Genomic DNA, 25712 nt, shown 5'->3' with positions numbered 1-25712 from the left:
ACTGATGAGCAATGAGCCAGAGGTGATATGAAAGTAGGCAAACATTTAGCTGCTCTTAATTACTATTTATAGTTCTTCTGGCAGTAGCTATCTTCTCACGTTATAAATGACTTGCATAATTGCATTAAGCAGGGTTGCACATAACACTTGTTGGTCAATTACTTCTTAAATTATGTATGTTTACTAGATTAGAAAACATTATTTTTTCCTTTCACATGTAAGCCTCCAGTTCTAAATATACACTTAATGTATCCACAATAGTGTTGGCCATTTGTACTTAGAGACAGTATGTGGATGGGTGTTTTGCTAGCAGGGTAAGCTCTCGTATATAAACACCTGCCTTTATTTCTCCAGGTATGAAAGAGGTTTTAACTCAAATACGGACAAATCGATGGGTGCCTCATTCCGGCCTCCAAATTGTCTGTGAGACAAATGTGTTCGCTCCACCAGGGCAAGAAATCTGCATATTAATTAAAAGAGTAACAATACCAAATGATGCTGCAAAGTTAATGTTGTCCTGGGGCTTAATTGTCAGAAAGTTTAGAAGTTAACTCTAATAAAGTCAAATCATTTGTGATGTTATTAGAATTAACTTTTGAACTTCCTTACAAGAATGTTGAATCATTTCGGTTATGTGTACGCTAATATTCGCAAATCACATGCACATGCACGTTGTAGCTCAGTGACTGAGCTGGTTAAACAGGAAACAATGGAGTCCAAGGATTGGTGATGCAGCCAGTGGAGATGAGTCCATTAGGGCTAATGGGTCACTGCTGTAGCAGCCTCACCCTGTCCCCAGCCAGCCCCCACTTGCTTGGCCTTTCATTTACAACTTATCCAGGCAGTGGCATAGGCTGTTATCTTCCTGCTCCTCCTTAGTCTCAATGTTGCACTTGTACAAATCAGCAGGGAGGACAATGCAAACAAAACTAGAATTGGCTCTGTCTGTCATTGGCTCTGGCTCCACCTACTTTTGATATCCTCCTGCCTTATTTTCTACTGGCCTGCCTCCACCCCTAGGGAAGAAATGGCAGGAGCTGTCCTCTGGGTTCTCCTGGGCTCTGTATTTCAGAGCAACCCTCCCCATACAACAGCCTTTGATTCCCACTTCAACCACCCAGTTAGCTTGATTTGCCCCCCCTGCCCTGTTCCTGATGTAAACTTCACTCCCCCCTTCTTTCCTGGCTGGGGTGTGTGTGCCATTTTGTGGTTCACCTCAGGAGCCAAAATATCTTGGGTCAGCCCTGCCTGTTGGGCAGAAGCTACGAATTTTTTCTGCACACGTGACCACATTCAGATGGGTGAACTAGTGTGTTCACTGAGTGGATGCTATCTGCATACCTGGTTATACATTATTGCTATCAGAGGTGCCATCTTCACAAGTTGATTGAAGGGGTCCATCCTGACATTGCACACGCCTCTTCATGCAGCATTGTGAGGAGCCAGGGGGCAGAGGAGCTGAACACCCTCCGAACACCCAGTCCCTTAAAAAAAAAACAAAAAAAATGGTGGCGAAACTGTCTCAGCCCCTAGGAGAGTATGCTATAATTTCCAAAATCGTGATAGATCTTTGAAGGATAAACTCAGCAATCACTTGTAGACTAATGTCACTATGGCAGAGTGTACAAACACAAAAGAGAGAGTTGCCAAATTGTACAAAACCCACATAGTACATAAAAACACATGAGAAGTATACAAATATTATACAATTTGTGATACAGAATCACTTTGCAGCCCCTCAAATCACTAAATAGATTAAAAATACAAATGTCCTTGTGAAGAAGTATCTAAGAATGGATTGCAGATACATTGTTGTATTGTAGATTGCAGATACATTGTTGGACTCCCAACTTCTGGACTTCCATAATCTCTAATCATTGGCCACTCTGACTGGGACAGGTGGGAATTGGAGTCTAATGGCGCCTGGAGGGCACCAAATTGGCTATCCCTGAACTAGATCAAGGTGGGCGGAATGTTCTACAGTATCTCTTCCCCACCAATCCTACCATTTTATCTATTGTAGCTTGTTCTAAACTTGGGGCCTGCCCTTTTTCACCGCAAACCAATCTCAGCCTCTAAGCACTTCCAAGAAGGGAAGAATACTGAGACAAATTGCCTGCCTTCCTGCTTGGACATCATTCCTGAGATTTTTTTGGGGACTGGGGGAATATAGTTGTCTCCCTCACAAACCTGCAGTTATTTTCAGTTAGGGATGAAGCACATTGCTCCAAGGGAGGTCCATTAGCTCGAACAATTTATTCTTTTAGACATCTGGCAAAGCCTCAACTGTTGCAAAAGGCTTTTAATTGATTGTTCTCTTGACGTTTGCCTCCATGATTGATGTTTTATTTGATGTTGTTTGATGTTGTTGTACTTTTATATTGTATTTTTACTTATTGCATGATGTGTTCTTATGTAAGATCCCTTTATTGCACTCTGGGAAAGAAAAATGGGATATAAGCACCTAGGAAACAGCTTCCTACCAGTGTGATACAGGCAGTGGTTTTCTCTCTGTCTCTCTCCCTCTCTCCCTCCACACACACTGATTTATATCATACACTTGCATGCACACACAGAAAGACTTGTGTATTTCCATTGTTTGTTGTTGTGGAGGTGGGGGATGACTAACAAAATCAATCTTCCTGGCAAACTAGGAATATCCCCTCATGGACTCAAGTTTAGGATATTCCACCATTCTCCAGCAGAGTTTCTTTTTCTTTGAGAAAAATAAGTGGCTCATGTAAATGTGAACTAAGCTTCAATAATGAAGAAAACGGTAACAAAATAACATGATGAGAGAAACTAAATACAACAACATGAGGCAAGTCTGAGGCAAGAAAACAAGGAGAGGCAGGGGAGGGGCTGATTCCGGAGCAAAACACACAAGCCCCGCCCAGCAGATAACAAGCACTCTACTATTCAAATTAGGCCCCAGTGTTTTTCTTACACGTGTGATATAAATTGGTATTACTGTTGGGGGTGTGGTGTGTCTGTCAAAAGACATTCAAGAAGGCTGGAACACCATAAACCAAGAGTGAAGGGCAAATTTTGCCACCACTGCAGGAGTGTCTCCCAGGACACCGTATTCAGTCTTGTGAGGAAAAATACTGGGTACGCTGATCTTTCTCCTTTATTTCTTTGAGGCGCTACTGCTCTTGCCATTGGTGACCCTAACTGAGAAACAAGCCCATCCCTTCATTTGTATAGCACCATCCTATGGTTTCTTGGTCACACCCATATGTGATGAATAGTCACAGATTAAGACAGAATGTTGAGAGGTGGGAGAAAAAAGAGACATCCCAAACTCTAGGGAATGCAGCAAAGCTTCAGAAATGCATTGTGGAACTGTAGCTATGGATACAGGGACAGATCTGTGGCAAAAAGTGGCGAAAATTAATTTTACATATCATACAATGTTTTTAAAGAGAGTTATGATTTTATATCACATTTATAATAAATGGATAGAAAAGGCTTGGAATAAAACTGGAAACAGATTAGGCTGTCTTCATCCTCCCGGCAAAGGGAGGCCTGCCATATCAATTGTCTACTTTAGTTCCCTAATCCTGTCTCAAACACCTTCTTTGCAGCCCTTCAATCACATCTCAGACACACATGGACTTTTTGCCACCTAATTCATTCGCTAATCTATCAACATTCGGGCTACTATATGATTCCTCTGAGCATCATCCAGCACCACCTGTTCTCTCTCACAATGTTGGGCACACTGGATGCATCAGCACAGATTCTGACAACTGGTCAAAGCTATATTCACAGTAAGCTATATTTGAAATCTTCTACATTGTATTTCTTTCTCTTCTTTTGTATTCTGTCTCCTTTATTCCGCTGGGAGAACAGAGTCCATTAATTCAGAGATCATAGACAAGAGAATGCTGCTTCTTTTCATATTCATTCTAATGTTAATACACAGGAGGCTGTATAATTCCATAGGAAAAAATTCTACAGTATCTTATAATTTATCCTTTGTCTGTTTCACTTGTCTTAATGTTCTTTGACAACAAGAGCCCAAATATTTTTAATTAGCAGTATCAGCCTTTCTAGTTTTTTATTATTTTTGCTTAACTTTATTTAAATTCTTAAAGCTCTATTATAATTCTCCAGCCAATTTCATTCCACAGTAATTGCAAAAGTTTGATGTGCAGCCAAGAGGTGTGGACACTGGTGACATTACTGAGAGCTGTGGATTAGAATTTTACAGTGTGTCACACAAATATGGTGGCCTTAAACACAGAAAACTACAGATATTCAATGTGGAATCTGGACCAGAGGCAGAATTTGACTTCCCAATGAATCCAGCTACCATTATGAACCAAACACATCACTACACCTTGTCTGAGGATCTGCATCAGTTGGCAACCAGATGAAATCAGTGAGATTGATTTCAACTTCCCTAGTATCACAGGTTAGCAGTGTCTGGGATCCTAACAGAGGAGTAAGTAGCAGGACTGACTATAGCCCCTGATATATGTGATATATTTGTGCTGTGACTCAGACATCAAATCTGTTAATAACATGTTAGGTGAGCAAACTGTAGCTATCTCTTTGAATAATGTTGCTCCTCATACTTTGTGTTGCTGATTTTTTTATTTCCATCATGTTGTATTTCAAGGGTGGGAAAAATTTACAGACTGAGGGCTACATTCCATTCTGGGAAAACTTTTGGGTGGGAGGGTGGGATTAAACTACTGTACTTTACTGTACTTAGTATTGGAAGCATTAGAATTGCAACAGCAGGGACCATTTAAGGGGTTGGTTTTGTTATTGGTCTGAATGACAGCAGTCTCTACTTAGCTGGAGGTTTTAGTCAGTGGGGGATATCAGCCATTTGGGAAAATGGTTGAGATTTAACAGCAGAGTTGGGTGGGGGGAGTCTGAAGGAGTTTTTCTACTCTGCAGCCTTATATATGTCTACTCAACATATTGTTCTTGTTCAGGTTACCTCAGTAAAGTAGGATCAGATCCCTTTTTCTTCTGAACTCCATCTGCTTTATCCCAGTCATTCTGCTAATGCAAAGGATACCATTTTCCCTTGGGAACAAATTAGCATGACTGTGTTTCCAACTTGACAGTCCTCTATTTGAAGGGATCCTCTATTTGAAGGCCTGCTCGGTCCAAGCCTGGATGAAAAATAAGTAATCTTAAGAGGGGAAAGCAGGAGCCTTCAAGCTGTCCATCAGCAACTTGGTCCTCAACGTCAGCCTGAACAGAGATATTCAGGTCAGCTGGTCACAATCTTCACACTGTCATAAGCGGTGCTGTATTTCTATTGAAGATAGCAATTATTTCTAAATTTGCACCTATACAAATAAATTAGCACATGCAATTTTCTGCAAATCTGTATTTTGTGTTGCATTTCTTCTTCTTCTTTTGCAATGTGTAAGTGCTTACCCTGGAACAAATCAGTTTTGTGAGTTTACCAGCTCCAGTGACCAGTAGGTCTTGAGGCTAATCTGTTCTGCATACTGTCTTACTCCTTAATGGTTGCCACAACAGATGTTCCAGGTTAGGTCTCTATTTGCCCTCTTCCAGCGTAAAAATCACACAGAGCACTTCCTATGAAACAAGATGAACAGCCTAGAAAAAAAGACAGGTCTTTAATGCATTTCTGCTTACGCCAGAGCAGAGACAGGAATACCTGACCCAGACAAGCCACTTCCAAAAGGAAGAAGAGAACAGAGGCTGGAGGTCTTGCAGTGAGGAGTGTTTTGAGGTGAGGCGAGAGTGGGGAGGTTACAAATGACAGCCAGCAGGAATTAGAGTGCCGTCATTCCATCTCCTAAAAAGCATTAGTGGACAATGATGCCTGTCTCTGTGGAGATGAGACATGCATTTCAGAGAGTGAGAGCATAAGAAAGAAAGCCAAGAGATCTCTTGTCTTGTCTGAGGTGCAAAGGGCATCTTTCCCCTGAAAATGCTTGGCAAGAGGTGACTGTGGAGGCCAATGTCATTCTTTTTCAGGTGAGGGCCTTTGTGTAAGGACACGTTGGCCATTTTTGCTCTCTTCTTTAGGTGGACAGCATCAGTGTGAGGGTGCATAGGCCAAATGTTCTTCTGGCAAGCAGCATCAGAAAGAAGGTGTGAAGCAGTGATCCTTTTCTAACCCCGCCCCCACCCCCACTTTACAACCCCAGTTTAACCCATGGAACCTCCACAAATAGCAAAGTCTCCCCTGCTTCACAAGTTTACTCTCTACAACAGAGCTTTCCAAACTTTTCATGTTGGTGACACACTTTTTAGGCATGCATCATTTTGCGACACGGTGATTCAGTTTTACTAGCAAACCAGAGGTAAAACTAACCCATTTCCAGCCCCAGGAGGAGCACAGGGAGCATTCATATGACACATATACAAACTGCAGCTGACACACTAACAAGTTACGATACATAGTTTGGAAAGCTCTGCTTGAAGAGTGCCAGGAGTAGCAGTGAAGGGTGGAACTAGTGTGTATCCCTGCTGCTCCCTCCCTCATGTATCAATGAGCTCTTTTAATAAAGGGATAAGATTAATTGACAATGTCTCAATTTGGAAAACAAATCTGAAAGCTAAGATTTAATTCCCTCCTGGAAACTTAATTATATCTGTCAGAATGGCAAAGTCAGGTAGAGAAGACTGGTAATTTCACTAAATGTGGCTAAAACTTATACCCATAGCTACATGCAGTTGAGTCCAGCTTGTATTCAACAGTTCACATTTCTTGCACATTCCAGAAGCAAGAAAATGTTGATGTAGCAAAATGATGTAGCCACAGATCATCTCATATTATTCCCTAGATTCTGGTATATTACGTTTCATAACCGTGGCAGTATCATGCCAGCAAATATACTGAACCTAACAATTCATTAGTAGGGTATGAATCACTGCCCAAATAGTGCCTGGTTATTGACCCAAATATGAAAGAAAGGCCTCCCTGGTGAAACAGATTGTAAGATGCAAATATAGCATCAGGCTTGTTAATAGTTTTGTGAGGTGTTTTTTTCTGGGGGTGGGGTAGGCTGTGTGCTTGAGCCCCTTCTAATTTCTGGATCCAGCAAGGATTCAATGGTCAGAACAGCCAGGCCAGCTTCTTGGTGAATTAATGGCCCCAAAGTAACAAAGGGATAAGTATTTAAGTATCAAGAGATAAAAGGAACAACTGGCAAGTTTGGCCTTGGAGATCAAAACGAAGCAGGGCAATGGCTAGTAGAGTTCTGTCAAGAGAACAAGCTGGTCATCACAAACACGCTTTTCCAACAACACAAGAGATGACTCAACACATGGACATCACCAGATGGGCAACATCAAAATCAGATTGATTATATTCTCTGCAGCCAAAGATGGGGAAGCTCTATACAGTCAGCAAAAACAAGACCTGGAGCTGACTGTGGCTCAGATCATCAGCTTCTTATAGCAAAATTCAAGCTTAAACTGAAGAAAGTAGGAAAAAACACTGGGCCGGTAAGATACAATCTAAACCAAATCCCTTATGAATACACAGTGGAAGTGAGGAGCAGGTTTAAGGATTTAGATTTGCTGGACAGAGTGCCTGAAGAACTATGGGTGGAGGCTCGCAACATTATACAGGAGGCAGCAACTAAAACCATCCCAATGAAAAAGAAATGCAAGAAAACAAAGTGGCTGTCCAAGGAGGCCTTACAAATAGCAGGGGAGAGAAGGCAAACAAAATGCGAGGGAGATAGTGAAAGATACAGGAAATTGAATGCAGATTTCCAAAGAATAGCAAGGAGAGACAAGAAGGCCTTCTTAAACGAGCAATGCAAAGAAATAGAGGAAAACAACAGAATGGGAAGAACCAGAGATCTGTTCAAGAAAATCGAAATATGAAAGGAACATTTCATACAAAGATTACCATAATAAAGGACAAAAGTGGTAAGGACCTAACAGAAGCAGAAGACATCAAGAAGAGGTGGCAAGAATACACAGAGGAATTATACCAGAAAGATATGGATGTCTAGTACACCCCAGGTAGTGTGGTTGCTGACCTTGAGCCAGACATCCTGGAGAGTGAAGTCAAATGGGCCTTAGAAAGCACTGCAAATAACAAGGCCAGTGGAAGTGATGGTATTCCAGCTGAACTATTTAAAATTTTAAAAGATGATGCTGTTAAGGTGCTACACTCAATATGCCAGCAAGTTTGGAAAACTCAGCAGTGGCCAAAGGATTGGAGAAGATCAGTCTACATCCCAATCCCAAAGAAGGGCAGTGCCAAAGAATGCTCCAACTACTGCACAATTTCACTCATTTCACACGCTAGCAAGGTTATGCTTAAAATTCTACAAGGAAGGCTCAAGCAGTATGTGGACTGAGAACTCCCAGAAGTGCAAGCTGGATTTAGAAGAGGCAGAGGAACCAGAGACCAAATTGCAAACATGTGCTGGATTATGGAGAAAGCTAGAGAGTTCCAGAAAGACATCTACTTCTGCTTCATTGACTATGCAAAAGCCTTTGACTGTGTCGACCACAGCAAACTATGGCAAGTTCTTAAAGAAATGGGAGTGCCTGATCACCTCATCTGTCTCCTGAGAAATCTCTATGTGGGACAAGAAGCTACAGTTAGAACTGGATATGGAACAACTCATTGGTTCAAAATTGGGAAAGGAGTACCACAAGGCTGTATATTGTCTCCCTGCTTATTTAACTTACCGTATATGCAGAATTAATCATGCGAAAGGCTGGGCTGGATGAACCCGAAGCTGGAATTAAGATTGCCGGAAGAAATATCAACAACCTCAGATATGCAGATGACACAACCTTGATGGCAGAAAGTGAGGAGGAATTAAAGAACCTTTTATTGAGGGTGAAAGAGGAGAGCGCAAAATATGGTCTGAAGCTCAACATCAAAAAAACGAAGATCATGGCCACTGGTCCCATCACCTCCTGGCAAATAGAAGAGGAAGAAATGGAGGCAGTAAGAGATTTTACTTTCTTGGGCTCCATGATCACTGCAGATTGTGACAGCAGTCACGAAATTAAAAGACACCTGCTTCTTGGGAGAAAAGCAATGACAAACCTAGACAGCATCTTAAAAAGTAGAGACATCACCTTGCCAACAAAGGTCCATATAGTAAAAACTATGGTTTTCCCAGTAGTGATGTATGGAAGTGAGAGCTGGACCATAAAGAAGGCTGATCGCCGAAGAATCGATGCTTTTGAATTATGGTGCTGGAGGAGACTCTTGAGAGTCCCATGGACTGCAGGAAGATCAAACGTATCCATTCTTAAGGAAATCAGCCCTGAGTGCTCACTGGAAGCACAGATCGTTAAGCTGAGGCTCCAATACTTTGGCCACCTCATGAGAAGAGAAGATTCCCTGGAAAAGACCCTGATGTTGGGAAAGATGGAGGGCACAAGGAGAAGGGGACGACAGAGGATGAGATGGTTGGATGGTATTCTTGAAGCTTCCAGCATGAGTTTGATCAAACTGCGGGAGGCAGTGGAGGACAGAAGTGCCTGGCGTGCTCTGGTCCATGGGGTCATGAAGAGTCGGACACGACTAAACAACAACAACAAAGTAGCAAAGGAAATAGCTTTGTGCCAGAGGGAAAATAGGTGGAACCCCTCCTTCACCTGGCTGATGGTAAGAAGGACAAGGGCAAAGGTGTGTGAGAGAGGTGGGCTACAAGCAGCCTGTAAGCAGAAGCTGGAGAGGGAGAGACATGTTTGATTTCTGCTTGAACCCAAGGCTGTGACTGGCAGAAGCAAGACCTTCTTGAGGTGTTAATGTTGTAAGTCCCTCTCTCATAGGCTCATGTTGTATATATGTGTAAATAAACTATATATAATAAAGATACCATAGTCTCTACTGTCCAAGGAGACTGAACCCTGGGTAAACACTCCGAAAAGATAAACATTATTTAAATTCACGTGCCCTATTTAAATTTACTTGCCCACAAGGTCGCTAAATATCCTACCTGATTTCACAGGGGCCAAATGTTTCCACACTGAAAGGGGGACAGGATGGTCAGCACAACTTTATTAAAAGTCTTGAAATAAATCCATAACATCAACTCAGCTATTCATGTTAGCCATATGTGACCCAAAAGAAGATGAGAACCAACTTTGGTAAAACGTAGTAATCTAAGAGGCAGTTTATACACAATGCAGTATACCAAGAAAATGCCTGTTTTTGCACACAACTCCAATCTCTGAGTGTGAGATTTATCTCTCTTTTAACATCCCTACCCCCTGCAAATCCTAAAACATTCTTGACAGTGACTTGGTTACTCTTGACTGCACTGTGTTTCTTGAACAGAATACCTCTTCAAATTATTTTGCATTATGATGTAATATTGTTTGGGGGTGGAGACAGCATCCTCATTGCCAAGAATAAATTTAAACTGATAGATTAAAAAAATCATTTGTTTTAAAAGTTACTAATAAAAGCTATCAAGAAGTTTCAAAGAAAAGGAGAAAACCTAAACGGTGGAGGGAAGCAAACAATCACTACAGTATCATCCCATACAGGTGTGTGTCATATTAAATGAACAATACCAATTAACATACAAATTACAGTGGTACCTCAGGTTACAGACACTTCAGGTTACAGACGCTTCAGGTTACAGACTCTGCTAACCCAGAAATAGTACCTCAGGTTAAGAATTTTGCTTCAGAATGAGAATAGAAATTGTGCAGCGGCGGTGCAGTGGCAGCGTGAGGCCCCATGAGCTAAAGTGGTACCTCAGGTTAAGAACAGTTTCAGGTTAAGAACGGACCACCCAAACAAATTAAGTTCTTAACTCGAGGTACCACTGTATATCTACTCTTCCATATCATCTATAAAAGGATGACATAAATCATGAAAGGTTTGGTTACACTTACTGCACACAAATTAATATATTTGGACATTTCTGCTGTAAGCCATATTTTAGTTAACCAATTTTAATAATGAGACACTACTCTTCTCCCCGTTAGTGGGGACATGTATAATGATCTCTGGCAACGAGCCGGTTGACCAGCAGTAGGAAGACTCCCGTCAGTTCAAGATAGTTTTATTTACAGAAACAAACAAACAGAGTGGAGCTTCACACTCCCTGTCAGCAATGATAGATGCTCTAGTCTGAATCCTCTAGTCTGACCCTGCCCCCAACAGGAACTATGGAAGAACCTCGTCTTTCTACCCCTCCTCTCCCACTCTTCTTTGAGCCTTTCCCATTGCTGGAACTGAGGACCGAGAGCCTGGATTGGCCCTTCCCCACTGTCAGTGGACAGAGTTTCTGAGCCTATCTTATCTGTTTGCAGCCCGGCTTCACCTTGGCCACCTTCCAACTCTCCCTCTTCATCTGAGCTAGCAGTGTCTGGCCTGGAAAGGAGGGGCTGTGGGCTGTCAGCTCTGAAACGTAACACTTCTCCCTCATCTGCAGAGGCAGCCTCTTGCTAACTTACAGAGGTTGCCTCCGCTGCCAGGTCCTGGGGGCCCACGTTCCTGACAACATGTTTACCTAATGGTAATAAATTCCAGCCTAGCCCGTGGTGTTCCCTATGCACAGTCCCCTCGACCCATCACAACAGTATAATGAATGGGTTCAGAAGTTCCTCAAACTGTCACTATGTCGTCACTATTCAGTCGCATAGCAGACACTTAGGTTTGTGCAATTAATGTGGATTTTAAAATGTGCAACAGATCCACATTTATTTATTTTTTTAAAAAGGATACTTTTGTGGCGAGATAATTGATGGGGAAATGTACTAAAAGGTGTAAGATGGATGGAAATACATACAACTGCACAAACAAATAAAGGTGGATGCTCATTGTAGTATGACCTCCCCACAAACCAAACAGAATGAGTGCTTAGTAAAAAGTGGGCATTGTATAACCACTGCATAAGCTTTATGCAAGCAAATTAGAATTAATATTCAATCAACAGGTCATGTGGAAGAGCCCTGAGTGCCTTATTATTATTATTATTATTATTATTATTATTATTATTATTATTATTATTAAATTAAATGTGTATACCGCCATATACCCACAGGTCTTAGGACAGTTCACACAAAAAACCTGACCTTTTGCCAAAAAGAAAGTTATCTGGAGACACATTGTCCATTAACCTGCTTCACCAGTATTTCTTGTGTCTCCTGTTCTCTGTGTGCCAAAGAAGCCCAGAGGTACACTATGGCTCTTCTAGAGTCACCCCAATTTTTTTTACCAGAGTTGAATAATGTTTCAAGTCATTAATGAATTCTAGAGGCGATGAAAGAGCCAATGATCTCTTCTGCTATTTCACACAGAGGAATAAAAAATAGATTAACTGTCTACATAGCACTGCCTGCTGATAATAGCTAGACAGGTGGAAAGCTGGGAGAACTGCAGGAGATAGGCTTATTTGTCTCCATTAAGAAATATAAAATACTCTTTTTAGATACTGTGCACACAGGTGCTGATGAGGAAATATGCTGCTGTCAACTGCTGCAGTTCCATCATCCATATTCCCTCCCATGTAACAGTAGTTTCAGCCGAGTGTTATGCCTTCCATGAAGGTTTCACAGTCATCCATGATAAGGACTGGGCTATGATCAGTGCTGACATTGAAATATATAATGACCTGCTCTATGAGTTTGTGAAGTTTGTGAAAACATGAGTTTGTGAAACATGTAACTGATGTAATGTGTTTGGCCCACATATATTAGGTTTTGTGGATAAGTGAAAGAAAGTGCAATGCCAGGGGGTGGAAGAAAGCCAAAAACAGCAACTCACCTATGACAACGAAGGACATGATTTACAAATCTCTGACATCAGCACAAATTATCTGAAAATATGGTTATGCCGGGAGAATGAAATAAATGCCATCCCTCATGTAAATGGTCCTTTCCCATACAGAAGAAAGAGGCTCCTATTTTTGCAATCTATGATTCCACTGAATAAAGGTCAACCCTGTTGACATCACATGATGCGCCTGTCTGTGGGAAAGAAGAATTTCCCAGGACGTTCATAGGCTGGATCAGTGGCGTAGCGTGGGTTGTCAGCACCCGGGGCAAGGCAAGTAATTTGCGCCCCTAACCCGTGGATTTGCGCCCCCTAACCCGTGGATTTGCGCCCCCTAACCCTAACCCCCAGATGTTGCGCCCGGTGCGGCCAGCCCCCCCCTGCACCCCCCACGCTACGCCACTGGGCTGGATAAGTCTCTGTGAAGAGTGTAATTTGAAACCTTCCATTTGCGCATGTTCAGGAAGTTTGTCAGACTTGCTAGAAGAACTGAACTGAAAGGACATGTTTTTTCTCTAGTGTTGTAATGTCAGAAATAAACATCATGTAAATAGATTTCTGACTTATTTTCTTTCCCCTGCGGAAGCAGGAGGGAGGGGTTGTGCATTTTACCCACGCTTGGGAGAATGTCGCCTATCAAAATCTCCCTGGTCTGTCTGGATATCAGCCAGAGGAGGTTACCGGTAAGCAAGCTCCGAGGACAGTGAGAGGGGCCAGCCTCTATGGAGGGGGCTTGCAAACCAACAAACCCTGGACTCTACCTCCTCACCCTGTTATGACTATTCACTTAAGAAAAGAGAAGGCCTTGCAGCCACTTATAGTAAGTACAGTTACACTTAGCCAGTCTTTTATCAGCCCAGGCCTGAGGTCTTGGGTTGCCTCTGTCATGTTAAAATCTTATATTTCAAGCAATGCAAAACAGATTCATGAAAGGATGAAACCTGAGAAAACCTATTCCAATAAAAACTCCTAGCTGGATATAAGTTATTGAAATGCAAACAGTTAATCAAATAAATTCTTTCCCATGAATTATTTGTTCAGCTGTGTTCATTACAGAGACAAATCCACAGCAGAATGAAAGTTATCTGCTGTATTTTTTATTTCATTTCATTCTTTCATCTCCTGGTTTATTCGCAGGCCACAGGCATTATTCCTGTTTATCAGCATCTCATCTCTCTAGCTTCTTTTCATTTTCCTTTTAAAAAAGAAGAAGAAATATCTCCATTAGCTATAGAATTATCTTCTTGTTAAAGGCAGATGCTTACAAAACTGGGAAGAACAGCTGGCTTCCCAGTCTAGTTTTGCTTCCCAAGCTTTCATGTGGCTCTCAAAATAACACAGTAGCTGAAATGATGTCTAATGTTGTACTTAGAATAATAAAATTATAGTGTTGGAAAGGACATCAAGTGTCATCCAGTCTAACACCATGCAATGCAGGAATCTCAACTAAAGCATCCATTACAGAGGGCCATCTAACCTCTGCTTAAAAATTTCCAAGGAAGGAGAGTCCACCACCTTCTGAGGGAGTCCATTGAACACTGTTGAATAGCTCTTACCAGCAGAAATTTCTTCCTGATCTTTAGTTGGAATTTCTTTTCTTGCAACTTGAAGCCATTGGTTCGGGTCCTAGCCTCTGGAACAGGAGAAAACAAGCTTGTTACATCTTCCGAGTGGCAATCCTTTAGATATTTGAAGATGGCTATCATAGCTTTTCTCAGTCTCTTCTTTGAATTCTCAGCTCTTCTCAGTCTCCTCTTGGATGAATTTATTCATCCAAGTTGTTTATAGAGATGATGAACAACTGGTCCAAGAGAGAACCCTGTAGCAACCCACTTGTCACTTTTTCCCAGGATGTTGAGGAACCATTACTGAGCCCTCTTTGGGTTCAGTTAGTCAACCAGCTACAAATCCACCTAACAGTTGCCTTGTTCAGGCTTCCTGTTTCCAGTCCATATGATGGCGGAGGCTCTCTACATTGGAGAGAGGTGCAGGCGGCAGAGAGGTGAGCAAATGGGGCTAAAATTGGTCTCCGAAACCTCCTGGCGGTACAGGAGGACTAAGGGGCCCACTGATGCCTTGATGCTCCCTTCCTGAGCAGATTGCAGCGGGGGTGGGTGGGAGGGAAGTGCTGGGTGCTAAGTCCACCGCCATGATGCAAGCCCCCTGGGTCTGCCGTCGAAAGCAGGGGATGACCCTTGTAATTTTTGAACTCAATTGGCATTAAGGGCCCTTGCCAGAGAAGATGCTTGACATCGGAACTGCAGACTAAACAGCTGTAAAGGATTGATATTTGAGATTGGAAAGGATTCCAAAGGCGTTGGGAAGTGGAAAACGGAGAGGGGAGCTTCTTTGTTATATTTTGTATTTTGAAGTCTCTTGGGTAATTTGTCAACCGTCTCCTGAAATAATGATTATTGAAATAATGATTAATGACTACAAGTGAGAATCTGAATCTGTGTATGGAATGCTTAAAGAATAGAAGAGGGGGTGAGCCATTCCGTTTTGATTGGAGGATGTTTGAGAACTTGGGTCTATCCCCCTGGAAAGTCTGTGGAAATTTGGATCTGGAAAATTTGAGATAAACTCTTGTTATTCTCAATAAGGCCATTGGCTAGAGTAAAATCTTGGTGTGGTGGCGCAAAGAGAATAGACTGTCAGTGGCGTAGCGTGGGTTGTCAGCACCCGGGGCAAGGCAAGTAATTTGCGCCCCCTAACCCGTGGATTTGCGCCCCCTAACCCTAACCCCCAGATGTTGCGTCCGGTGCGGCCGGCCCCCCCTGCACCCCCCACACTACGCCACTGTAGACTGTGAACAACATGGAGAGATTCGGCAAGTCGCAAGTAAGAGGCGGTCCCTTGAGGAGGATGCTGGAAGAAAGCAGGAAGGGAAGGCGGTCCCAAACTGTGGGATGGTACTAAGAGAAATACCTTCCCCCCTCTGCACTGATGAGATTTAAAGGAGATGAGAATGGAGAGATCTTGGAACTTGTTGAGAACAAAGGCGAGGACTGTCATTTTTGGACAACAATAGACTTCTTGGAGTATTATGGGATGGAAGTGCCCAGCTTAGCAGGAGGAGGGGCAGAGTTAACATTGAGATACCAGCTATGCCCTGAACAACAACGATAATAGCACTGCAGGCACCCAGAAGGAATGCTGCTGAAGGTCATCTTTGGAAATGGAGATGTTTGATATAAATGGCAGAGGATAAGGCCAATGAAGATTATATATGAAGGTTATATATCAAAACTGTCATATACAGAATGAAAGGAAAAGAAGTATTATATTCTCATTTGAAGTTTTACAAAAGTATGTAAATGCTTTAAATAATGTTTCAACACGAATGGAAATGGCTAAGAATACAACTGACAATTAGGGAATAATTTTGGGTAATGGATTGTAACTGGAGACCATGTAAAATACTTAATGCGGTAATATTAGAAAGTAAGGTCACGTCAACAATGGTGAGTGGGAAGTCATTTAATTAAAATTGTATTAATTCGGTATTGATTTGTAATAATCTGTGAAGATTGGGCTGAAATTTGGAAAATCAATTTTAAAAAAATTGGCAAAAAAAGTTACCTCATCCAGCCCATATTTTAACACCTCCTCAAGAATATCATGGGTGACTTTGTCAAAAGCCTTACTGAAATCAAGATGCAGTACATCCACAGTATTTCCGATCCACCAAAAGAAAGAAAGAAATGAGATTATTCTGGTGTGACTTGTTTTTGTGAAACCCATGCTGGGTCTTAGTAATCACAGCATTATTTTCTAAGTGCTCAAAGACCAAGACCAACCATTTAATTCTCTGTTCTAATAACTTCTTTTTTTCCTCTTCTGAAGATGGGAACAACATTTGCCCGCCTCCAGTCTGCAGGGACTTCATCTGTTCTCCAAAAATTATGAAAGATTATAGACAGAGGTTCTGAGATTACATACACAACTCCTTTAGCACCCATAAGTGCAGCTCATCAGGCCCTGGAGATTTGAATTCAAATAGGTGTTCCCTTACCACCTCTTTTCCTATCTTGGGCTGCAGCTGCCTCCTTACACCATTTATTGTGTTATCATCAGGTTGGGCACTGCTTTTCTTTTGAGTGAAGATAGAAGCAAAGTAGGTGTTAAGCGGCTGCACCTTCTCTCTGTCACCTAATAGCATTAACCATCTTCTCCATGTAGAAGACCCTACCACTTGCTTGTTCTTCTTCTTGCTTCAAACCTAGCCAAAGAAACCTTTTATTATTATTTTTAACGTCTCTTGCAAGCCTGAGCTCATTCTGAGCTTTAGTCCACCTGACATTCACCCTGCCAACAATTGTTGGCTACTCATGTATACACCTCCTTTACGATTCCCCCTTTCTTCCATTTCTTATACATGTACTACATAAATCTCAGCTCATCTGCAAGCTCTTATGCAGCCACACTGGTTTCCTTAGATGCCTCCCCCCTTTTTTTTCTTGTTGGAATTGTCTGCATTTGTGTCCCCAATACAACACAGAGCAAATTTACTCAGCAACCCACACCATGTTGCTTGTTGCTATATGCACAATCACTGAGAGTTATTTCTTATGATGAAAAGATTGAGAGACACAAATTAGTGCTGGATCTCCCTAGCCTAAAGTAAGATTAGTTGGATCAACATCTCCCTACCTGCCAAATCCTAGATGAACACAGCTATCCATAATTCCATTTGCCGGCATTAAAGCATCAGCTCCCCATGGAGGGCTCAAGTCAACACGCAACTTTCTTCTTATAAATAAAAGTAAATATTCAGTCACTAGAGAATTAGAGAATAACTCACAGGGAGACAAATATCCCATTCGGTTCCTTTGAATAGGCAGTAAAAAAGAAAGCATAATATTTTGTTGAGTCCTTAGTCTAGTAATATTGTCCCTTAGCTACCACTTTTGCAACAAGGTTAGGAGTGCGTATAATAAGAAAATGGCCACCAATATTGCATTGACTCCATTCTAGACATATGTGAATGCAAACACACAAGATCAATGCAAATATATTGAAATATGATGAAATAGGTTTTAAAAATGGTTGTCTTGGAATCTAAAAGAAGAAGCTGGGGGGGGGGAATGGGAAGGAACAGAAGCATTGTGCACCAAGATGAAATGAAAATGGTCATGCTCAGGCATAATCTGGACAGTGGTGCAAAATGGCCACGTGACACATTTACAGAGTTTATTCCTATTGTGGAGATTTTAATTGTACTTGTGGATATTAAAATAGTACTTTTGACAGAGGAGATTCTAGCGTGCACTGTGTGGAGTGGGCGACAGTTTCTTTTTTTCAAGATTACAACTTCTGTGCTGACTCATTACTGTGTAGCCTGGTGAGTAGTCGAAGGCCATAGTTAGAAGTTAGCATGTTGAACTAGGAGTAGAGAGATGTGGGTTCAAATACCCACTCAGCCATGAAACTTGCTACATGGCCTTGGGCCAGTCACAATCTCTCAGTCTAACCCACTTTACTGAGTTCTAGGAGGAAGAAGAGCCATGGACATCTCTTCTTCAAGGAAGGGTGGGGTATACATATTGTTGCACACCACCCCAATCTCTGAGCAGTGTGAAATTCCAGGGGTTCCAGGCACTTACTCAGGGTTCAGTTTCCTTGGAATGAGGGCCAGCAGAGATTGTGATGCCTTTATAATAAATGGTTTATTTACACATATATACAATCTGAGCCTACGGTGGAAGGGCTCACAGCATTAACACACCAAGAGGGTCTTGTTTCTCCATAGTCACAGCCTTGGATTCCAGTAGAAATGGCCCTTCAGCCTGCTTCTTGACCAGCTCTCACACACTCAACTGTCCAGGCCTTTGTATTTCTCACTACCAGGCAGGTGAGGGAGGGGGCCCACTCATTTGCTCTCTGGCACAGAGCAGCTTCCTTTGTTGGACTAACAACCAAATTTAGGACCCTCAACTCACCAATAATCTTGCCTGGCTAGTTCACCAATAGAATCCTCCTGGCATCCAGAACACCTGCTGGGTCCAGGACCCCAGGAATTAGAAGGGACTCAGGCATCATACAGGCTAACCCCTCCCTTCAACCTCACAACAATGTGGACCACTTTGTGAACTTTTCTGATGAAAAACAGTATATAACTACTAGAAATAAAAAAGAAATAAAAATTGTAATAGTTAGTGAACAATAGAAGTAAAAAAAAGTTATATTCAGTAAAGATGGGGGTGGCCTTACCCAAGAATAAATCACATGGAACAGAGGCTAGTGTTTTTTGTCCATTTTCACTGAAGTTCATGAAAATCATTCCAGTTAGTCCTTGAAATCAAATTAAGTTCAGTGCCACATCCAGACGCTGCTGGGAATTGGATGCTTTCATCTTAATCCCTTTCCTAATACTTCTACCTCCCGCCTGAGTTAGGAAGACTGTTGACACCAATCCAAATTTCACCTGCAGTAGAATTCTGGTGGTTTTCTCTGTTGTTCGAGCAACGTATAGGCAGCTGATATTTTCCTTCCATGTTATTCCCACCCTTAGGGAATGTAAGTGTTCACAAGGCTGACAAGTATACTACAACTGAGATAGCCAAAGTGTCTTTTTTATTTATTTCCTCCCCTTCATTCAATTCCTCTCCTTGCCTGTGGAAAAAAAGAGTTAGAAAGCCAGCAGAATTTAGTGAACACTGTTAAGTCAAGGACTGTCAAGAGCATCTTGATAGACAGATGAGCTGTCACTTGCATTGGGAGTTCAACTCAGAGCAAAAGATATCAGTATTTGGCCATAACAGAACCTTGAGAGATCTCCTTGGAACTTGTATAGTAAGTTATTTCCCTCAAATGTGCTTCTTCACATGTATTGTGCAAACTTGTGGGATCTTCCCTGATATCTTACTGACACTTTTCAGAATGTACACGTCTGTAAAACTCCATCACACTATCACCCCTTTCTCCCCTGAATAACCTTTTCTAATCTATTGAATTTCAGTGAATTTCCTACTTAAGACACCGATGATTCCATACATATAGGAGTTTGGCTGATAAATCTTTCTGATATCAGTGGAGGAATATTAGCAGTCTGTGTGCTACATAAGGGAAGAAGCAATATTTCTTCACATACTAAAGAGTTTTATAGCAGTTGAATGGGCAATATTGTATTTTAAAAAGCTCAACCCATTTCCTGTTAAGAATTATCTTATTCTTTTCTGGAGGAGTATTGATGAAATGGAAATAAATAAAGAATAAATAAAATAATAAATCTGCCAGAAATAATGTTCCCTTTCGGCCCATCTTTCCCACTACATTTACATATTAAAGCATGCCCTGGACAGATATTAATATTAATCACTGTAATGGGTTTGACAAATATACCTCCTACAGCCACATATTGTTGAATACCCAACACTACTGAAGAGTAGCACAGCTTTGCTGAAGTAGATTTTCTTCAGAAGACCAAAATTTGGGATGCTGTGAATCTTTTTCATTGCTATTATTATTTAAGCATCTATATCGGTTGAGAAGAATTGGCGAAATAAACAAAAAGCAAGCCAGGTTGTTTCCAAGAGAGCCAGGCAGGGTCTCCAGGTTCCAGGAAGGACAGAGCTTGAAGGGAACTTCCAGTCTGTTTACAGCTAATCTCATGGTCTATTAAGACGAGAGCCTAAATGTTTTGCTGCCCTGGGAGAAATATTAAGATGCCACGTCCACACTGAAATCCACAGCTCTTGATTTTGGCAATGAATTATTGACTCTTGTTGGTTTCCTTTCCTGCTTCATTCTCCCAGCCTACTTGTCTGTGGACTGTGGCTTGCCATCTCTGTCCAGTTTCCCAGTGAGTCGTAGAGCTAAGGTTGGATGGGACTATTTACACACTCAGGACCATGTAAACATTGCAAAAGATGTAGGTGTCATGTGCAAAAATGTTATGTCTAGCTTTACATCTGCAAAGTGCCTGTTTCGCAGAGAACTATAGCAGATGCAAAGGGTTCTTGTCCAGCTAAAGCCGCAAAAACAGATGGAGTCTTTGTTTCAGTGTTGTTAATTGACTTGTCCCTAGGAGTCTGGGTCTCACTTATACAGTGGTACCTCGGGATGCGAACGGGATCCGTTCCGGAGCCCTGTTCGCATCCCGAACGGAATGCAAGACGCGATAGCGCGTCTGCACGTGTGTGGGTTGCATTTCGCTGCTTCTGCGCATGATGTCATTTTGAGCGTCTGCGCATACGCGAGTGGCGAAACCCGGAAGTAATGCACTCCGTTACTTCCGGGTTGCCGCGGAGCGCAACCCGAACTCGCTGAACCTGAAGCACATTCAACCCGAGGTATGACTGTACTGAAGAAGCAACTTGCTTATCTGAGTCTCTCTGGGACCAGAAAGAGAATACAGTGGTACCTCGGGTTAAGTACTTAATTCGTTCCGGAGGTCCGTTCTTAACCTGAAACTGTTCTTAACCTGAAGCACCACTTTAGCTAATGGGGCCTCCTGCTGCTGCTGTGCCGCCGCAGCGCAATTTCTGTTCTCATCCTGAAGCAAAGTTCTTAACCTGAAGCACTATTTCTGGGTTAGCGGATTTTGTAACCTGAAGCGTATGTAACCTGAAGCGTATGTAACCTGAAGTACCACTGTAGTTCTTTGAAAACTGGACTGCATTGCTAGCTGTTTAAGAGCAGTGTGTAGATTTGTATTTTCAGTGCTTTAGTAACAAGTTTAAAGTCAATTTGCAGTGAAACTTTGGAACTCTTTCTTGTGGCGGAGAGCTTACCAATTCATACTCTGTACAAGGTCGCTCTCCCCCCCTTTCAGGTTCGGTGGCCTGAAATCCCAAGAGGAATGAGCTCAGGCCTGAGTGAGGAAGAGGAGATAGTCTCCCCCTTCACCACCACCACCCAGTCTCAAGCCACATCTCTTGCCTCAGATACATGTTAAATGTAATTATGCCCTTGTACTTGCTGGTTATGAGAAGCAGTGTGTGTGTGTGTGTGTGTGTGTGTGTGTGTGTGTGTGTGTGTGTGGTAGCCCCCCTTGTCCCCCCAGCCTGCTTCAGCCAGAGCCCCTACCTCTTGGGACTTCAGGCTACTGGTATTGAAGTGAGGGGAAGGGAGATGTTTAAAGCAGCTGACAGAGCTGAAGTGGCTGATAATCTGGTTTGTGATGGGGAGAATGCTGCATTCTGTTAACTATAACTCTGTCAAACAGAGGCTGCATGAGGATCCCTAACAGCAGGTAGGCAGTGGAAGGTAGGAAGTGCTGACATCTGAGATTGAATTCTTGGATCAATTTTGCAAAGGCATAGCAACCTATTCTTAGTGAATGCTGAGATGGTGGCTCTTAGTGAGCTTGTGGGACTCACTGAGGACAGCAGAGGACAAATTACACACCTGTGTTTCCTTCCTAGTCGCTATACCAAAACTTTTATACCGTAAACACTGCACTTGCAAAACACTTCCGCCCCACAACCCTCTCCTGTTCTCATCCAAAGCTCTCCATTGAAAAATTTTGAACTGAAACAATTATAGTTCATTTTCTTGATTATGGATGTTATTTAAAAGTGAATAGGCACCAATTAGAAACCACATGCACATGCATCCATCTGCCACCTACCATCACCAAAGGAAACATTTTTGGGGATTTCTTAAGAAAAAAAATAGTTTGGATTTAAAATGAACCCCATAATCACATAAGAGGGGCCCTGCTGGGTGGACCAAGAAACCATCTAATCCAGGATTCTGCTTCTGAGAAGCTTACATGCAGGATATAATGTTTTAGACATTCACTCCGTATTTTCCTAGAAGTTCTAATATAGTATCATAAATTTTATAAAGGACCCAAGCTCTCTCTCACACAAACCTGAACTGGTTGGGCGGCCAATTTAAGAGGTTGCTTGCTTGGTTCAACATAATGAACTTTAACTAGTGTAGTTATCTCCTCATTGGACTGCAGCTCCCTTCACCTCTGACCATTAGCCATGCTGGCTGTGTCTGAAGGAAGTTAGCAGTATCTGGAGGGCACCATGTTTGTTACCCTACCTAAACAGTTACTGTAATAAAGCCATACTCCGGTTATATCACTTTTCTGCATTTTCCTACATCCCTGAAGAATCTTTCAAAGGGCATAGACAATATATCAGCTGTGTTGCTTTCCCTCGGCATCTGACAGCTGGAGGTGTACTGCATCCCAGTATGGGGGTTCCATTTAGCTATTATGGTTAAAACTCAATGATAGGCCTACCCTCCATGAATAAATTATGGAGGACCTATTCTCCTTAATCTTCCATGAAAATGAACTTTGCACAGATTTTTTTCCCCAGACTTGCTTCCTGATTGAATTTTGCTGTACCTGGTTTATTAGATTTTGACCTAGAGAGAACAGCAATACTCTACTCAGTAAGCAAATTTCCAGATAATTCTGTCTGATAAATATTCTAATAGGCTGGACAGTGGCATAACAAAATGAAAAATACAACAGTGTTGCTTGCTGGTGCGCGAGCTATTTTGCTGGCTATGCAAGGTTGGAAGCAAGAATAAATAAAATGCACATAATTACTGACAGGCAAATCTAAGAGAAATAGGATTTGTTTCTGAGATCACTGTGCATAGGTTACAACTAAACTGCTGGCCTTTGCAGGAAAAAAATTGCCTGCAGATGAAAATATTAATTTTGGGAGCTCTTAATATGCTATAAGAGCCCATGCAGCAATCTTCTAGGTCAATTGTGTATTAGAATTCACTGGCTGATGCTCCAGAGTAATGTACCAACATTTCCCAGTAAAGCAAACAAGATTTCTTCATCAAGATGGTAGTGAAGCTGAAGTCTTGCTAGTTTGTCTGCAGCCAGCATTAATACACTCTGCTCTCTTTGTGGACTGCTGATGAATAAATCAACAAATATAAGCCAACCTCAATTTACTCTGAATGTCATCGTGTTTTTAGGTTCGATCGTAAAGGACAGTGCATCAAGACACCGCCCTCTTTCAAACAGGAAAATTAATTGCATCGTACATTAATATAACTGCAGTACGGAACATTACAACTAACCATAATAAGCTGAGTTTTGCATAGCTTTGTGCAGAAAGGTGGTTAGCTCATAACATAAGCGTACTGTCAAGAAAATAAATTGCTTTTCTCACTTTTGGTCGCGGAGTGAAGCTACTGCAACAATTTAGCCAAAACGAGGCCCTTAATTATAGCACCTGTGCAGTGTAAAGGGACTAATGTTGACAAAAGCCTTGGCAGATTGCAACAGAAATTCAATAGAACGAAAAGTTTAATCACCAGTGAAATGTGAATGAAATAGATTCCACACATGATGGACCTGTCACAGGCAAAAGGTTATTAACGATTGTTAGAGCGGGTGCTTGTCCTTGTGTTCTTACTAAACCAATGACAAATAGATCTGAGGGAAACACCCACCAGCCCCGGAGAATACAAAGCAAGTGTGACTGAATAGCTTAGTCCTGCTCCCGACACCAGCAGAAGTAGCAGTCCAAAATCTGTAGGAAACAGATGATATCTCATTAGCATACAATGCAGCAAGTAACTTTTATGTTGGCCCCTTTGTACTGAAGCACAATAAACAAGCAGTTTTCTTCCCCTTTGATTTGCCCTGTTGACAAGAGAAGACCATAAGGCTGCTTCCAATCCAAGGACCACATAATGCTTGCCCATCACGTTGGTTGAAGCTGAGCATCCACAGTCCCTTCAGTGCCTGAATTTGGATTTGGAGTCTGTGTGAGTTTTCTAAGTGGTCCTAGTCTCCAATCACGAGGCTCCTGATTCAAGACTACAGAACAGGCTCTTTCAACATTTGCCATACTCTGCTCATCCAGGAAAAACCTAGACAAGCTGTTTTATTATGGGATGTATTCCTCGGGGGCAGTTTTGCACTTCCATTTAACTTACCTTCTTCCTTGCTTTCTGTATCCTTTTATCCTAACTTAGGTGTACATGGCCCCAGTATTATCAGACTGCTGGCCAATATTTCCATCCAGAGCACAAAGCCCAATGTGGATGTCGTCCTTTTTTCTATGGATACATGAAGAATGTGTTCAATTTTTCATTCACCCCCACAAAAGAAAAAAAATCCCCGCAGCCAGATAATAAGATTGGAAAGTTACATGGCAAAACAGTAAATCTTAGTAGCATTTTGAACCTTTGAGCTAAAGTTTCAACCAGTGTTATAAATTCTCAGCATATTACAGCGTTAAAAGGATTGGAGTATTGTTAAAACGCTATAGCTGAGAGTTTGGACTGGGGCTTCAGAATTATAATTTAAGTTTTATGCCATTAATTACAATCACTGGCAGCACAGTCCATGAACCAGTTAAGCCAGAATGATTATATCTAAGCTGCTTGCCTTCATATCATCTTACTTTTAATTGACTTCCATAGGGCTAAATTGGATTAGATCCAAGTACTCTAGATTAACTGGTCTGCAGAATAGACTGGCACTGACCTTAATTAATGGTGAAGAGCCCGAGTTGTATTTCAGTAGTTTTTGGAGTCCTGTTTCAAATTCACAGACCTACATCCGAAGCTGATGGAATTCTACTAGTTTTAAGGGACTGAAGATCAGGGTGTCAGTTACCCTGCTCATTGAGGTGGCACCAGCATGAATTGGTTGAGCGACTAGTAGAATAGACACGTGTTACCTGCCATAGGGCCCACACTCTTCTTGGGAGTGTAATAAGTTTTAAACTGTTTTTAACATTGTGTTTAAATGTTGCAACCCACCCTGGGATCTTAGAGTGATGGGTGGGTAATAAATTGTTTGGTTGTAAGCAGGGCCGTCTTTAGCATATGCGCCACCAGGGTACAACGATCCACCCAGCGCCTCCGAATTTAGTTTAGCCACCCCCAAATTTGGAGGGGCGCGAACTCAAAGTTGTTGAGCTTTTTTGGGGGAGGAAAATCGCTCTCACCTATAACTGAAATCGGCACCCGGGTAAAGTACTGCTTATAATAAAGACGGCCCTGGTTGTAAGTCATTTTGGGTTGCCTTGGGTAAGATAAAGTGACTGACAAA

The 25712-nt window shown here is 42.0% G+C and overlaps 1 long non-coding RNA gene across 1 annotated transcript in view; it reads left to right on the top strand.

Moving 5' to 3' along the window:
* LOC308571719 overlaps positions 1 to 25712 on the top strand; it is a 113624-nt gene that overhangs the window by 4218 nt on the left and 83694 nt on the right. The window contains exon 2 of the long non-coding RNA XR_014001581.1: positions 3588 to 3773. This is a non-coding gene — a long non-coding RNA (uncharacterized lncRNA). The remainder of the gene's footprint in view (positions 1 to 3587; positions 3774 to 25712) is intronic.

The sequence above is a fragment of the Podarcis bocagei genome (assembly GCF_964188305.1).
Source record: "Podarcis bocagei genome assembly, chromosome: 1".
NCBI classification, from domain to species: domain Eukaryota; kingdom Metazoa; phylum Chordata; class Lepidosauria; order Squamata; family Lacertidae; genus Podarcis; species Podarcis bocagei.
This window is presented reverse-complemented; position numbering and strand designations above follow the sequence as displayed.